This window comes from Passer domesticus, chromosome Z, assembly GCF_036417665.1.
Source record: "Passer domesticus isolate bPasDom1 chromosome Z, bPasDom1.hap1, whole genome shotgun sequence".
NCBI classification, from domain to species: Eukaryota; Metazoa; Chordata; class Aves; order Passeriformes; family Passeridae; genus Passer; species Passer domesticus.
This window is the reverse complement of record NC_087512.1, coordinates 27,999,944-28,015,477: the sequence shown is the minus strand read 5'-3', so window position 1 is coordinate 28,015,477 and position 15,534 is coordinate 27,999,944. Positions and strand designations below refer to the sequence as shown.

General features: G+C 41.3%; 1 long non-coding RNA gene across 7 annotated transcripts in view; it reads left to right on the top strand.

Annotated features, from left to right (window-relative positions):
* LOC135291203 (uncharacterized) overlaps positions 1-15,534 on the top strand; it is a 79,775-nt gene that overhangs the window by 49,853 nt on the left and 14,388 nt on the right. For 4 of the 7 annotated variants that reach the window (XR_010354064.1, XR_010354066.1, XR_010354063.1 and 1 more), the window contains one exon: positions 4,747-7,636. This is a non-coding gene — a long non-coding RNA (uncharacterized LOC135291203). Of the gene's footprint in view, positions 1-4,746; positions 7,638-15,534 lie in introns of those variants that run through there. The other 3 variants (XR_010354071.1, XR_010354073.1, XR_010354069.1) reach the window with 2 other exon arrangements.

The following is a 15,534-nucleotide window of genomic DNA, read 5'->3' as shown; positions in this document are numbered from 1 at the left end:
AGTGGGGGGGTCCACCACCAGGAGCAGGCAAGGATGAGCCAGTACTGTCAGGGACAGGAGGCATAGAGAGGCCTCGAGTCCCTTTGAGTGAAAGCTGCTGCTATTACTGTGGAGCAACTGGACCCCCCCCCCCCCCAAGACTGTTTAGCCTAAAGTTGTAAAACCTTTGCTAGCTGATCAAGATAGCAAAGGAAGCAGCTTTAAGACCAGAAGATCTGGTAAAAGTGGTTTTTTTAAGCAGAAACCACACCCGAGTAGGGAAAAAGAAAAAAAGAACTCATATTTTGTGAAATTTAAAGTTACATCAAGGGATATGGGGGAGTGGTTAATATCTGATGGACGGGTGTTGCTAAACAAAGCACTTGCTGGGATAGTGCTAACAGAACTACAGAAACTAACCTACTGGGGAGTCCAAGGACTATGTGATTATTTCCTAAGAAATAACCTGTGCATAAGTGTATATGACCTAGCAAAAACAATTATAAAAGAGTGTTTAACTTGCCAAAAAGTGAACCAGAATGAAATAGTGAATACCTTAGACTCAGACTGAGGTCCAAATTAGTGGCCCAAACATTGCAAATTATAATTGAAGTTTTGGGAATAAAATGGAGATTGCATACTCGGTGGCACCCCCAGAGTTCTGGGAGAGTGGAACAAATGAACAAAATTCTCAAAAATTAATTGGCTAAAGTGTTTACCCCTAGCGCTCTTGCGCATCAGGACAAGACCCCGGTCTGATATAGGGATTTCACCTTATGAAATGATGTTCGGATTGCCATTCTTGTTAACACCCTATAGCACAGGAGACTACCTGGAAGGAGAAGAAGCTAAATTTGAAGGCCCCTTTCAGGTACTCCTCATGGCTAATTCGGCTGTGCGAACCAGAGAAAAAGGTTGGACTCACATTACGAGAATTAAAGGACCAGTCCCACCCCCGAGCATTGGACAAGATTCTTCAGTGTCTGGTATTGGACCAGATTCCACACCACTCTCACCCCCGGGCATTGGACAAGATTCGTCAGTGTCTCCCTCTGGTATTGGACCAGATTCTACACCACCCTCACACTCTAACTCAGGACAAGATTCAACTGCATCAGGAGTTAATTCAGCTGAGTATACTATTATAAAAGGACCAAATGACTTAAAATTGACATTCAAAAAGACTGATAAACTGCGTAAGAAAAAAGTTTAGAATCATAACATGTCTTGAAGTGTTTTAAGAAATTTGTAAAAGTTAAAAATTGTTAATAAGTAATTCTGGTTAAGTCGTCCTAACTTAGTACCAAAGACCCCAGGTTAATCTTCTCCAGAGTGCTCCCCTAGGAGGGACCAAATTAGCAGGGACAGATCAAAAGAGGTTTAACCAGAGGAGCAAGAGACTCTAAAGAACTTGGAGACTTCTTCTCAGTAAAATCCTCAAGAGGCAAGGCCGGGTGGGCAGGCTGTGCAGGATGACCCATACCGGACTCTTGGGAAGGGTAGTAGTGCTGGCTCTGATTGCTGGTGGTGCTCTGGGGAGCCCAGGAGAGCTGTGCAATGAGTACTACCAACCTTTCTATGAGAAAGAAGTAAGCTCCTTGCTGAGAGTCCACAACAATTGTGTTAACCTCTCCCAACTAATATTTTATCAAGAGAATAAGAAAATATATTGGATGACCCGGAACACCGACACCTTTAGGCAGCCACTCCTGAGAGAGCACCCTGTAGGAGAAACCTGGTGGTGCTTTGAACGTGATGCTACTGAAGCAAACCTGGTAAATCTAGTAAAAGGAAAAAGTATTTCTAAATATTGGGAGGGCACGACAAAAATTAATATCTTTCAGGAAACCCCTAAACACCTGTTTTGGGTCAATGGTACCACAACATCCACTGAATTGCCAAGAGGCTGGTCTAGTAGTGGCATCATTAAAATTATAAAACAAACTGTCTTTATAATACACAAAGAATCTGGATCAAGTTTAAGAGTTCCTATATATGAGGATTTGAGAAAAACAAAACTGAAGAAACAATATATGTTAAACAAAATTTTGAAACTACAATCAGAATTGGAAGTAATATCTAGTCAGACCGCATTGGCTCTTAATCATATTAATGACCAACTCAACCAAACCAAAACAGTAGTTTATCAAATCAAATTAATTGTGGCAGTCATTAGAAACACTTTAAACGAAATAAAAGAACTAGCATATTTACAAAATCAAAAAACTCCTACACTTGATTCCAGTTGGTGGGATAATCTATGGATTTTCAAAAAAAGTTGGAAAACTATAACCTTCACTGTGGGTACACTTGTTAGTCTGTTCTTATTTCCATGTTTAACAAAAATAGTGACATCTGCTGTACAGAATAACCTAAAAATCTCTAAAGAAATTAACCTGAAAAAACCAAAAAAGGTAATGAAGCTTAGTAAATATGATCACCCAAGTGCTGAGGAAATGTATGATCAATACAAAAAATATAGGAAATTCTATGTTAATGAGCCAAAAATTATAAGTTGATGCAAGCTTAAGCTTGATCAAAGAAAAATAGGGGGGAACTGTTATGAATAGAAAGTTGTAATTTTTTTTAAGTTTCAGAGTTAAAAAAACCAAGCCAGACCGAGTCAGACTTCTTTAGGTTCCCTGTGAAGAAAAGCCCTTAATCACTCGTTGATGGTGGGTGATTAACCGATTGTTTCCCTGATGCTGGCTGCATACCAAGAAGATACCAAGAGAAACCCTCCAGGGTAAAGAGACAACCCTCCAGTGACACCAGAGACAACATGCAAATGAGAAACGCAGTGCACCCTGGATTGTTACAGTTTTACAGTTTTTATAAGAAAAACCCCTAAAATCACGAGCCATAAGTGACTTAAAGTGACGTCTAAGGATGGGAGCATTGTCCCGTACCTGCTTAAACCTTTTTATTTCTCACTCTAACTTGAAAAGAAACTGATGAAAGAGACCCCCCGGGTTTCTAAACCAACAAACCAAGGACTCAACGACTCTCCCGTGAGGACAGAGTCCCCAGTTCTGTCTGCAGACCAGCGGACAAAACTGCATCATCCTCCTGCTTCGTGCCACGCCTGGGAGCAGCGGCGGCGAGGGCGCAACCCGTCGATTTCTTCCCACCTGAGCTGATTCTTCTTAATAAAGGCATTAAAAAGGAGAAAGATCTCCTGCCCATTTATTTCAATAACTGTTATATTGCTTCAATCATTTTCTTTGTCAGTGGGATGACATGTACCTCCATTAGATGACCTTTTAAGTCCCTTTTTTTGTGAAGGAAGCAAAACCAGATATCATGTCTGAATAGGTTTTCTCTGTATTTTAAAGTCTCCCTGCAAAAGTATCTGGTTCATCACCCTAAAGGACACAAGGAGCGTGAGTTTGCAGAGAGGTGTGACCCTATCTTCTCAAGATCACAGTTTTCAGTGGGTGTATCTACACTAAGGCACTACTTTGCACAATGACAAAGATTGCCAGCCTTTGTCTGGTAAGCAGTCAGGTATCAAATCCATTCCACTTGCAGCCTGTTCTGTCTTCATAAAGACTCTCTGGAGTTTGCAAAGAACTGTGGCAGATAGAGAAATTTTTTAGTAGTTTATACATTCAGTAAATCTCATAATAATGGGGTATTATATTTAATTTTATATTGTACTTATTTCTAATAAGAGGCAGAATATTAACTTCAGATGTCAGAATTCAGCTAGTTTGTACCTTTCTAGTGTTTCTTCAGACCATCAGCACACTTTAAAAGACATTATCATTCACATGCTGTTCACCTTTCCCTTTTCACCTCAGAAACAGAGGATTAGAGACACTATTAGTAAGGACTAGACACACTGAAGCAATTCTGCAGAAGGGGGTAAATCTGATAGTAGAAGCAAATTTCCATTATGTACACATACATTATATACATACATACGTATGTGAATTGGCTGCAAGAGATCCCTGATTCATTTAAAATTATGGTACGATGTAGTTCTTTCACCCTTTGTCCTGTTACTGAAAAATTAATACACATTTTGCATTAGGTGATGAGAGCAATATTTTATTTCCATCTACCTCTGCCTTTTAATTTATTTATTTTCTAATTCTTTCACCACTGTCATTTTATTGGCTTCTATTTGCAAATTCAGTCTTTTAATTTGCCCTGTGTAATGAAATTCTTCTCAAATTACCTGCTGTTTTCCATCAGCCAGTATAGCTACCTTGTTATTCTGCTCCTTTTTTTCTCCCATGACCATCCGTCTTTTTTTTGAACCTGCCATTCTGTATACAAAAGTAAAGACCCCTCCTTTACTGCTCCAATACTCTCAGGGAGGGAAGAGTTTTGTCTGCTGTTTCACCTTTGGCTAAAATGCAAGTGAAAGCTTGTGAATTTTTTCAAATTATAAAAAAATTATTAGAACTAGAGAAGAGGCCTGAGGTCAACTAGTAGTGCTGATACGATTGTCTTCTCCATCCTTCATGAGTCTTACCCCTGCTGATCCTCCTTCTTCCTTTCACATGTGCATGTAAATGATGAATATTATGCTATGCAGGTAGGGCCAAGTGGTAGCATTCTAGGCTGATGGTGTTAGGGATAAAATTTCCATTGAATTCTATGGCCTTCAGTGGTTGCCTGAGGACACTAGCTACTTATTAACATAAATAATCAGCATTATCTCTATTTGTGAAAAAGAATCTCTGTGGACTTTTTTGAGGAAAAGCAGAACCAGGCAAATGAGAAATAAGTGAATTGCCTTTCTATTTCCTTGTACAGCACATCTGCCCAGCTGTGCCCTGCTTTGCTGCTGCTGCTCCTCCTCCTCCTGCTTGCAAGCACACGTGAGCCTGGATGTCTCTTTGGAAGATGCAGCTGAAAATTGTTGGCTGTCCTAATTGATGGGATCTCCTCCAGCACTCAGCTCAGGTAACATAGACACATGCCAGACCCAGTAGCTACTCCTGGCTTTTCTGCCAGCTGCACAACTTCTAATTGTCAAACAGCTACAGAGGTCACAGGAAGTACTTTCTTTCCAGTATCTGGTCCACACTGCATAGGTTTTGAGGCATAATTTCTGAATTCAACAGCAACCATCAACACACAGATTTAAAAATTGCTGGAGAGGTGGTTATGATCCTCTTTTCTAGCCTTCTGGTTAGTCAGAGCTTAGACTTACACCACATTGTGCCTGTGAAGTATACGGCTCATTTTAAGAGCAGCATTTTCCTCACCAAGGCAGAAGAAACATGTTTGAAGAAGAAAGAAGGCATCTTCCTGCACTTCTTTATTACAAGTTCTCATTTGTGCACTTGGGATCTGCCACCACAAATCAATTGCCATTTATAGATTGCATGGGAGAGATTGCAAAGATCAGGCACAAAATAAAACTTGAAAATAGATTCCTTTTGATGTGTACCATGCTCGGGGTATGAGGTGTTATCACTACAAATGGTACACCCAAAAACACATGCTTCTGCAAACTGTGAATACTTACATGACCCTTGTCATTTTTATGTCTTCTGAGTAGAAATTCATACATATGCTCTTGCCAACCTTATACACTACCTGTAGGGAAAGCTTTTGCTTTTTTATGGTGTCTCACATCCTGGTAGGAAACATACTTTATCCATAGTTTTGTAGAAGTGGAATCCATATGTAAAATGTTGAAGTGGGGTCCTGTGCTTCTCTCTTCCCATGGCTCCTCAGAAGTAGTCCAAGTTGTAAAGGATGTAGTGCTTTCTGTCAAGGAAGATAATGCTATTTCTTTTTTTCACTGGTGTTTGGCAGTTCACAAAAGCTGGGTCTTTTCCCTGCCAGTACCAGTTTGGCTGTGTACACTGCACTTCTCTACTTACCAGGCAACTTCCTTTTTCACTAAGAAGTGGCGTAAGTGTCATGAAGCTGATTACACTTGAAACAAAACTTTTGCATTGATGCCATAATGACTGACATAAAGACCATTTTCTATAATTTAATAAATTACTGCAGCAATTGACAACTTTTAGCACAGGTGGCCATTAGCTGCCAGGAAACACCTGACCTAAAGCTCATTGTTTATTAGCTATGAATGTCCAACCAGACAGCCATTACACCAAGTATGAAATAATGTAATTTCCTCTTCTGTATGTCTAAAAGTTAGAAGATGAGCTGCCCATTGCCATGGATACAGCAGCCAGCTTGCAGCTGGCATGTGAGGCACTGGCCACAAGATAAATGGTCCCACCATAATCTACCAGCTCCATCTCACTTATTTGGAAGGCAGTGAACTCTGGAAATATGCTTTTTCCTCCTGCTTTCAATGGTTTTGCTCCTTCAGATGTAAACAGTCCATTTCAAGGAGCAGAAGGAAAGTCATCACATGTTGTCTGACCCTGGGTAAAGTGGTCCTGATTTGACCAACACTTGAAGTTAAGTTCACATGAAGTCTGAAACACCTTCCACAACAAGAAAAGTCACCATTGAATTCAGTAGAATTTAGATCTCATGGGGGGCAATAGGAAATCCTTTAAATCAGCTGCTGTTATGCCATTTTTGCAGGTTTATATTTCTAACTTTTGAAGCTTTGCCAAGGTAACTTTCAAGGCTTCAGGGTACATTTCCCTTGAAACTGTATAGTTAAGATGCTCTTTATCCTGATTCAGCATGATTCCTGTGTAGAACACACTTTTTCAATACTTTTGTCCAGACAAGAGGGCTCTTCAAAGGGGAGGCTGAAGAAAAGACTGTATAAGAAAGCTGGAGATGAACATTCTACAAAGCATGTAGTGGTAGGAAAAAGGCCTTAAGCTGAAAGAGGGTAGTTGTGGATTAAATTATTGGAAAAAAATTTCTTACTTTGAGGGTGGTGAGGTACTGGAAGAAGTTGCCTAGAGAGGTTGCAGGTGTCCCATCCCTGGAAATATTCAAGGCAGAGTTGGATGGGGCCCTGACAAAGCTGATCTGGCAGAAGATGTCCCTGCCCATGGTAGGGGGCATTGGAACTAGATTATCTTTAATCTTTCTTTGGATCTGCCACCCCAAATCATTCCTTAATTTTATGAAATCAGGTTGCTAGCACTGGGATGTGCACAGAACTTGCCTGGTACACATTGCCAATGGCTGAGATGTAGATAGAGGCCCAGAATTCCACACAGGGAAAAGTAAAATGTTTCATACATTTTCTGTACATATAAAAGCTAAGCAGCTCTAGCAGCCTACATCTGAAGCTTGCTATAAAATTAAACACTACTGCATCATCTAAATGTATGCCCATTACACAGGGTTGGGGTTTTCTTTAACAGCCCTATCAACAAAGCCCCAATAATACACATTCAAAAAATCATGTTCAAGTGTAAAAAAATTTATGTTTTTACAGAATTTTATTCAATAAATTATATTAAGTTTTTCTGAGAGTCTTCTTTTTCTAAGAAATAACACAGATAATAGAGTTTTACTTAATAGTTAAAGCAACAAAAATATCAAAGAACCTTTTATTTTTCCTTATAAAACTTCTAAAGTTTCTGACATTTTCTCTCAGGTCAGAAATACAAATACCTGTTCTGCCATTCATTCAGTGAGGCAAAATCAGAAACCAGTCTCATCCCTGGAATAATTCCTCAGCAAACAAGATGTGTATAATCCATTTTTATTATTAATACTTCAGTTAAGATTCAGGTACTATATTTTACTTCTCATAATGAGAACAGTTTTACAATGGATGTTTGGAGTTTATAGTACATATCACTGACAGCTGCAGAATGCCTGTCATGTGCATCAGAGCTGGATTAAATATAAATACATTTCGGCAGTAACAGTGTAGAAAGATAAATTGCAACATATGTCTACTCTATATGCACAAACATGATTTTCCCTGTTATTTCAGTGCATGGACGTATTTTTTTTTATAATTTTGCTTATCAACAAGGTATATTATTAGTGTTATATTGCATGTCAGGTAAAAAAAAATTTTTTAGTCATTGAGGAATACTGCAGAAAATGCTCATGTGTTTCCAATGATTTTACAGTATAATTCCTAATATCCCCATATGATTTGGGATGAAGACCCAAATTATGCACTTCCTCCTCTCATGTCTTTTACACTGTAGGGAGAGAAATTTAAATTTCTGTAAGAGGAGTGACTTGGCTGATTCCTGGATCCATGATTTTCTTCTGTGCTAGCCATATCTTGAGAAGGGCAAACTGGAACAGAGGGGTCATCAGAATAAATCTCTCCACCTGTTGACTAGTTTATATTCAGGATTTGATACATTGGTGGGAAATATTTTTCCTGTTTCAAACAAAGATCAGTTCCTGATCGCTGCAGTCATCATGAGGACGTTCTAGCAGCTCATTAAAGCACCATCTTAACATTTTTTAAATGGAGCTGTTAAATTACAAACCTGCCACCATGCATGCACAATCCATCTTTCTGTCTGAGGGATACTGCTGGGTCCAGACTGAGCCCAGTTGTCTAACAGTGGAGCCTGTTATATTGGCTGAAACAGCAGCAGTGTGTTCGTGCATGAGGAGGAAAGCCCAGGGAGGAAAGCACACAGATAGCTTCTGGGGCTTTTGTGGGACAGGCTTTCTCCTCACACTGTCAATTGCAGCTCATGTGGTGATCAACAGCATCCTCCAGCAGCAGCCTGAAGGCTGAAGAGGCATGCAGGCTGTGCTACCTCCCTTGTCCCATGCACATCCCTCTGAGTGCAGAGGGCACCATATGTAATCCATTGGTGAATGTGTGCAGTGCAGGTCCAGTGCTGAACATGGATCCGTGGAAAAAGCTGTGCTTCTGAGGTTTTTCAGATGGCCATTTTTTTCCAACATGCACAAAATTGTAGGTGGAAAAGCAAAATCAGGAGGACAATCAAAATTTAATAGTCAGCCACCCCAAGGGTAGGAGTGGTAAATCTTCTCAAGATGAAGGAATTCATTTTTCCATCCTTTGTTCCATGGCTTCCTATCATTAGAGCAGGTTTGGTCCCTCTTAGTCCCTAAGGCTCATGCTTGCATCTACTCCAACAAAATAATAGAGTGGGCTCTCAGATCCCATGTGTGAATATCTAATGGCTACTACTTAAGGAAGGCATGAAGGTGAAGCATGAGGCTGATGTTTGTGTCTGAGATTTCCTCCCCTAATTTGATGCTGGGTTTCATGTTGCACTGCTGTATTTCTCCACAATATATACAGTAAATCTCTGTATTTTCTTCTTCACAAGTGGACATCCTTCTGTATCAGTAAGTTGCACAAAACCAGATTCTTGTTTTGAAATTTATGGGTCTATGTTTAAGATACATGAAACTCCAGTATCATGAAACTATTTAGGACAAAAAAGAACAAAAACCAAACAGCCACTGAATAATCATAAGATTATTGTTCTCTCACAGCAGGGAAATCTGTTTAATCTCTCATAATGTACTAAACACCCTGGCCTGGTCCCTGTGGAGAAGCAGACTATGCACAGTCAGAAACAGCAGCAGGAAAGAATGCATATCAGGGAGCATATTCTTCACCTTACCCTAGAGACACTGAAGAAACAGAAGGGGGAATCTCCTTCAAATTGGAACCAAACCACCCATAGCAAAACTTTCATCAGATAATGCCCAGTGTTAGACCCCAGATAATCTAATGTGTTTTGTTAGGATTCACTCAGAAGTAAGACATTTGGTAGAACTATCTCAAGGATATATCAAAGAGATAGTTAATTTAGTGTCTCATACAGAAAGATCTTAATTTTTTAAATATTAAGCTTAACTCCTGACAGTGGGCATAGTGCAGACCCCAAAAAGCCACTCAGATACCATCTGCACCTGTGGAGAGTGCAGCCTGTCCTTGCTATCACTCAGAGAGAAGAGAAGGAGAGACATCTGCACTCGACTTTGTGGTCACAGGCATAACATCAAAAGACAGTATGGTCTTTAATGTGGGAAGAAGAGTGTGTAATTCATTATGAAGTTTAGCCAACAAAAGGCTCTTTTCCCTGGCAGCAATCAATGCTGGTCCTCCCTCTCCTGTTTCTGTCACAAACTTTCTCTCTGTCTCTGTGTCTCTCTCTTTTTTTTTTTTTTTTTTTTTTTAGAAACCCAATCAGTATTCAGACAGCAGAAGCAAAAAAACAAGGTAGGATTTTCCTCCTTTACTCTCCTACCCTGACAGAATGATTTTACCACATAATAGCCAATCTAAACAGTGCAGAGAAAAATCATACTTTGCATGCAAATGTGAAGACAGTGTTACCACAGGAATGGAGTCTGTTTAGGTATGGGGTGAGCAGAAGCTGGCTGCTGTCTTCTGAACAGACCCAAGAAGTGCAGCAAGACATTCACAGATTCAGGGAGAGCAGGAGGAGTATCTCTCCTGTTTTTTGCCACTTTACTGCCCAGAAGGAGACATTTTCAGATGCAGGAAGCCAACAGCCAACAAGAAGTTAGCAGCAGGAAGATTTGTCCTCTACCCAGAGAGTCAAGTGGTTCAGTCCAGCCTCATACCTTTCATATGAAAGCAGAATTATCTGCATACACTCCAGCTGGCATTGAGGCTCTGTTTACCATCACTCTTCAGCTTCAAGAAATAGTAAGTGACTCCTTGCCTGTACAAAAAGCAGGGTTTCATGGGAAGACAGATTTGGCCTTCTGCCTGCTGCATTGCCTTGGCCCTTTGGAACGAGACTACTGAAAACACTTGACAGCTTGTTTCCATGGATTTTATACCATGCCCTGAAGTCACACCATAATCATGTAGCTAGCACTGCTGGTGCCTACATGTCCCCATGCTACAGGCAAGAGCATCCAAGAACACAATTGTGCTACTCTGCACCAATCACCACTTCCCAACAGAGTGTAGCTGACATGAGTGTTGGAGATATGCTCTCCAGACACCTCTCACATTCCTGTGAGAGCATCACAGCAAGCTATGAAAACAGCTCACTTGTCAACTGGCAGCCACCCATGCTGAATAACTGGGTGCAGCCCCATAAGAGACTTTTACATACGGTTCTCTGCCTATATTTGAAATCCCCCATCTCGTTATCAGGAATTATTAATAACCCTTCACTGGGTCCTCATAGCTGGTGGTATGTACTAAGCACTTGTCCAGCTGTGTTTTTGAAACACAATGATAGAAATAGGATCTAATATTCTTCCCACCTTGGCTATGCATGGTTTGTGCACTCTTATCTAAGTGGCTTCAACACTTCATACCTTCTGTTTCTCTTGCTGCTGCATGTCAGTATTGTCTGTTTATTCTGCAGGGAACATACGAGCTTTATTTGCACAATTATGAGTACAACAGGGCCCCAAGATTTGGCTGAGGGTTTTGATGGTCAGTGTTCCTCCCATAGATGAGGCTTGAATTTTAGCATTACTCTGGACTCAGGCTGAAGGATTCACACACTCACTCAGGCTGGGATTCAAAAGCAGCAAATAGCAAGGTGATGGATAGCTACTTCTGGCTTTTGGCATGAAAGCAAAGGAATTAGCAGGCTGTAACTGCACAAGCTTACAAAGCCTGGAACAGACTGGCAGGCACTGACATTTGTGTCAGCTGAAAAAGAAAGCAACAACAAAAAACATGGAACACAGAACAGTAGTACTTCAGAATGGAAATCTCAGCTATTTGCAGAATGCCATCAGCTGAAATTTCTAAAGACCAGAAGGGCCCATTTTAAAGTGCTCAGCATGCCCAGTCAGGGCCAGGTTTTCAGTTAAGCTCAGTTCCCATGGAGGCAGCTAAACAAGAGCCAGATTTTTAAAAGCACTCAGTATCCAGCTGTTTCCATTGCAAAAATTCTGTCCCAGTTTTTAAACAGAGCTTAGCACTGTCCAGCAGGCTGTGTTATTTCAAAAGCTCACTCTAAGTGACTTCACACCTGGTGTCATTGTTTTATTGGCTACCTGTCAGAGGATCAGGCCACCTCCATTTCTGTCTTCTTCCACCTTTCCTCAGCCCTGATGTAGTCTGAATAATCTGAACTGTCAAATAACTGTTCTGGGTACTGTACAAAGAGGGAATATCAAGAAATGCGCCTCACAGACTACAACATGGTGAGCTTCACAGTTCCACCAATTTACCAGGCACTTTTGAGCTGCAAGAGCCAGCATTATGCGTCAACCTGCCAATCATGCTGACTCACGTCAAATTATGTCATCTTCCAAATGTCTGAGTTTGGAGGTCTCAACCTTTTTTCATATGCAGATGAAGTTGAGAGTTTCTTTCTCCTGAAGTCTGCAGAAAAGCAGAAAAGACAGCAGACTCCATGATTCAGGGAAGACTGTGTGGCAGATGATGTAAAACATTATCTGGTTATCAACACTTGTAGAAATTGCAGTCTTCCTTCCATCAGCATGTCAGTGTGAAGCTTTCTAAGGGCAGGAGTAACTCTTTGCTAGGAGAAGCCAGCCTCAGAGGTCCTAAAAGACACACAGAGCTCTTTAAAAGACACACAGAGCTCTTACACTTTCTCTCTTTCTGAGAGCTTGTAGGAAGTGCTCAAAATACAGACAACATGGGAAAGGGTAACATTTTCTGCCCTAGTGCTCCTGTCTGCCATGGTTCCTGTATAAGCAGAGGGGTGTAATTCAGAACGTGGTATGAATCACAGAAATTCTCAGAAAGTGGTCTATGAGAAGAATGAGTTACCTTTTATTTCAGTTGTTTGTGTTGGAACTTTGTTTGTATTGGGTTTGGAGGTTTTTTGTTTGGTTATTTGGTTTGGGTGGGATTTTAGTTTTTTATTGGGGGGGATTGGTAAGGGGGGGGGGGGTGTTCTTCTTTTATGTGAAGATCCAGGCAACAGAGAGGGAAGGGCAGAAAATTGACTTGATTATAGAAGCAGCCCACCACACAGACAGGTTCAGGCTGTGCACTCTAAGGTATGGGTAGCTGAAGACACTTTTGTCCTTTCAGAGAGAGCTTAAAATGCTCAAAACAAACTACTTCAAAGAAGAAAAGAGCTGAAGAGCAGGTGAATTTCAGTCATTTTTTAAAAAGATGCACAGTCATTTTAAAAAAAGATGCAGTTAATTTGAGAGGCATGTATCTACCCATTTGAAGCTTCTTCCTCTGTCATTCTTTCCTCTCATTTCCTTGATCCCCCTTGCTGTGTGACCATGTGACATGCAGCCATTTGGTGAGAATCGAGAGAGATATTGGCAGTTTGGGAGCTGTTGTTCCTGCTTATGTATGCAAAGAACATAATTGCTAAGTGCATCATCTGTTGTAATTTGCACATCCACACACAGAATAGATCAGGGCAGTCTTCCCATAAGGATGCAGTGCTTTTTTTCCCTCTCTTCTTTTCTGGGCAGTAAAATATTAGGTCTCCTGGATGTCATTGCAGCACTGTCAATGCAGCACATGTCAAGCTGAACCAATGCCCTAGGAGGTGATCCCTGCCCCAAATACCTTACACTCTTAATATAGCTGCAGAGAACCAGGATGTGAAGCAGTATTACTGTAACTCTCTTTCTTCACACACAAGTTTGAAAGTACTTGAGAAATAATTTAGGTAGGTCTGCAGCAGGTATGAGAAGCTAGCAATGCCAAACCCAGCATTTCAGAAACACTCTGCAGTCACAGACACACCAAGGAGTAGCTGTGTTGCTCCCAAAGGTTATCTAAGCAAGGGCCAGCCATGGAGCAGGCAGTGAATACTGGCTTGGAAAGCAAAAATAGCAGCTGAAAAGAAAAAGTAGCATCTCCATAGTAATAAGAGGACAAAATCCTAGAAAAATATAAAGAAATCTGGAAAGAATATCAGAGTGATTTTCGGCCTCCACATCAATTGTGTTGATCCTCATTGTCACAGCCATTTGACTTCTCATGATCTTCTGCAGCAGAAGCCAAGCCAGTATGCTCCTTAAAACCTTAAGATTCAGGTCAGACAAAGCCCTCACCTGAAAGTGCAAACTTCACAGGCATATTAGACACCTAAGAAACCAGCCTTATGCTTCCTGATGACAGGGACAGGGTCTTGTTGCTGTTTCATCTGACTCCCCTAAGTAAACATGCAGCTCATAGTGTGTCTTGAGTTTCTTTAATTTCTTCACCAAGCAGATTCCCCAGTTACTATTTAGGACCTTCAGCAATAGAGCCTCATTGTCCAAAGACTTTTTGCAGTCTTGGCAGACCCCACTGATGTTTATATCAGGATCCTTTACTCAGTGGATCCTGACCATGTTGTCTTGGGGAGCCTAGTCTCCTTCCCTGGTGCCTGGAGTGCTATGTCTCCTTTTACACAGAGATTCAGAAGAGAAAATTTCCCCTCAGGCAGTAGTCTTTAAAACAACAATTCACTTTGTGCGAACACATGGAGGTCCTACAGGGCCTCTGTCAGTGTTGGAATGTCAGTTCCTTCCCAACCTAGTTCTTCTGCTTAGTGGAGCAGAGAGCTGCACTATTGGATGCTGCTTTTGTGTAGCAGCACCAGAAATGGGGGGGGGGCTACCAGTGAGCACCAGCCATTTTCCACCAGTGCTTTCAGGTTATGCTTTATGCACATGCAAAGTGCTCTTTTCCTCCAGCTGCACCAGGGGGACGTGGCCCCCAGGCAGAGCCACAGCCACTAGAGGGCATTTGAAGGACATCAGATGAGTGGGAAGCAGGTGTCTGGGCTGGGGGATGAGCCAGCCGTGCCTGTGTGTCCACTGTTCCAAGCTGCAGCATGCAGCAAGATGTCTGATCTCAGTGCCTTTCTCATTCTGTCTTTCTGCAGTTGCCCCTGGGTACTCTGAGTTAGTGGTTTGCAGAAAGCATGGCATAAGTTCTTTCCATGGATGAACTGCTGCAACTGGGCAGCAGCTGAGGTGGACCAATGCTGCTAAAAGATCACTGAATAACTATACCTCCCTTCATTTTATCCTTCAAAATAGCTATGCATATAGATATCAAACTTAGCTTAGCTCATCAGTTTTAATCAGCTGCCTGCAACCTCCTCATTTAGCTTTTTTTTTGGCATTAAGTCAGCAGTCCATGATTTTCATACCTTTTGCCATCTACTCTCTCTTAATGGAGAGATCTGTTCTCAAAGGCCAAACTTTAACAAAAGCATACACCTAGACTTCATACCAAGCTCTTTCAAGTCCATTTCAGTAGACTGAGTTGTTGAATATGGCCTTCTGTACTCCAGATGAAGGCCAGGACCTTCAAAACAAAATATTTGCAGTGACTTCATTGCCGCATCTGCCATTCAAAGGGCATGCCTGACACAGACCATATGAATCCTTTCAGCCAAGCTTAAACAGGTCCCCCAGTGTTCCTCTTTACTTCCTCTTTTTAAATTATTTTTTCAAGAGATCAACAGTATAGAAAGAGCGTGCCCTTTCAGCATGCACTTGCATGGTGACTTTCTGCACAGATGAGTTCCCATGAGAAAAGTTTGCATTGAGGAGCTCCAGGCTGGTATTTCTGCCAACTGCTCCAAGTGTGTTGGAGAAAAGGGATAGGGAGGACAAGGGTGAGCAGTGGGACAAAAAATATCAGAATGAGTTTTCCTTGTTCTTATCTATTCTCAGGGTTTTTGTAGTCCAAGAATGACCAAGTGCCGCCTCAGTTATCTCCCTGTCAAATTGCTTGGCAAAACTTCA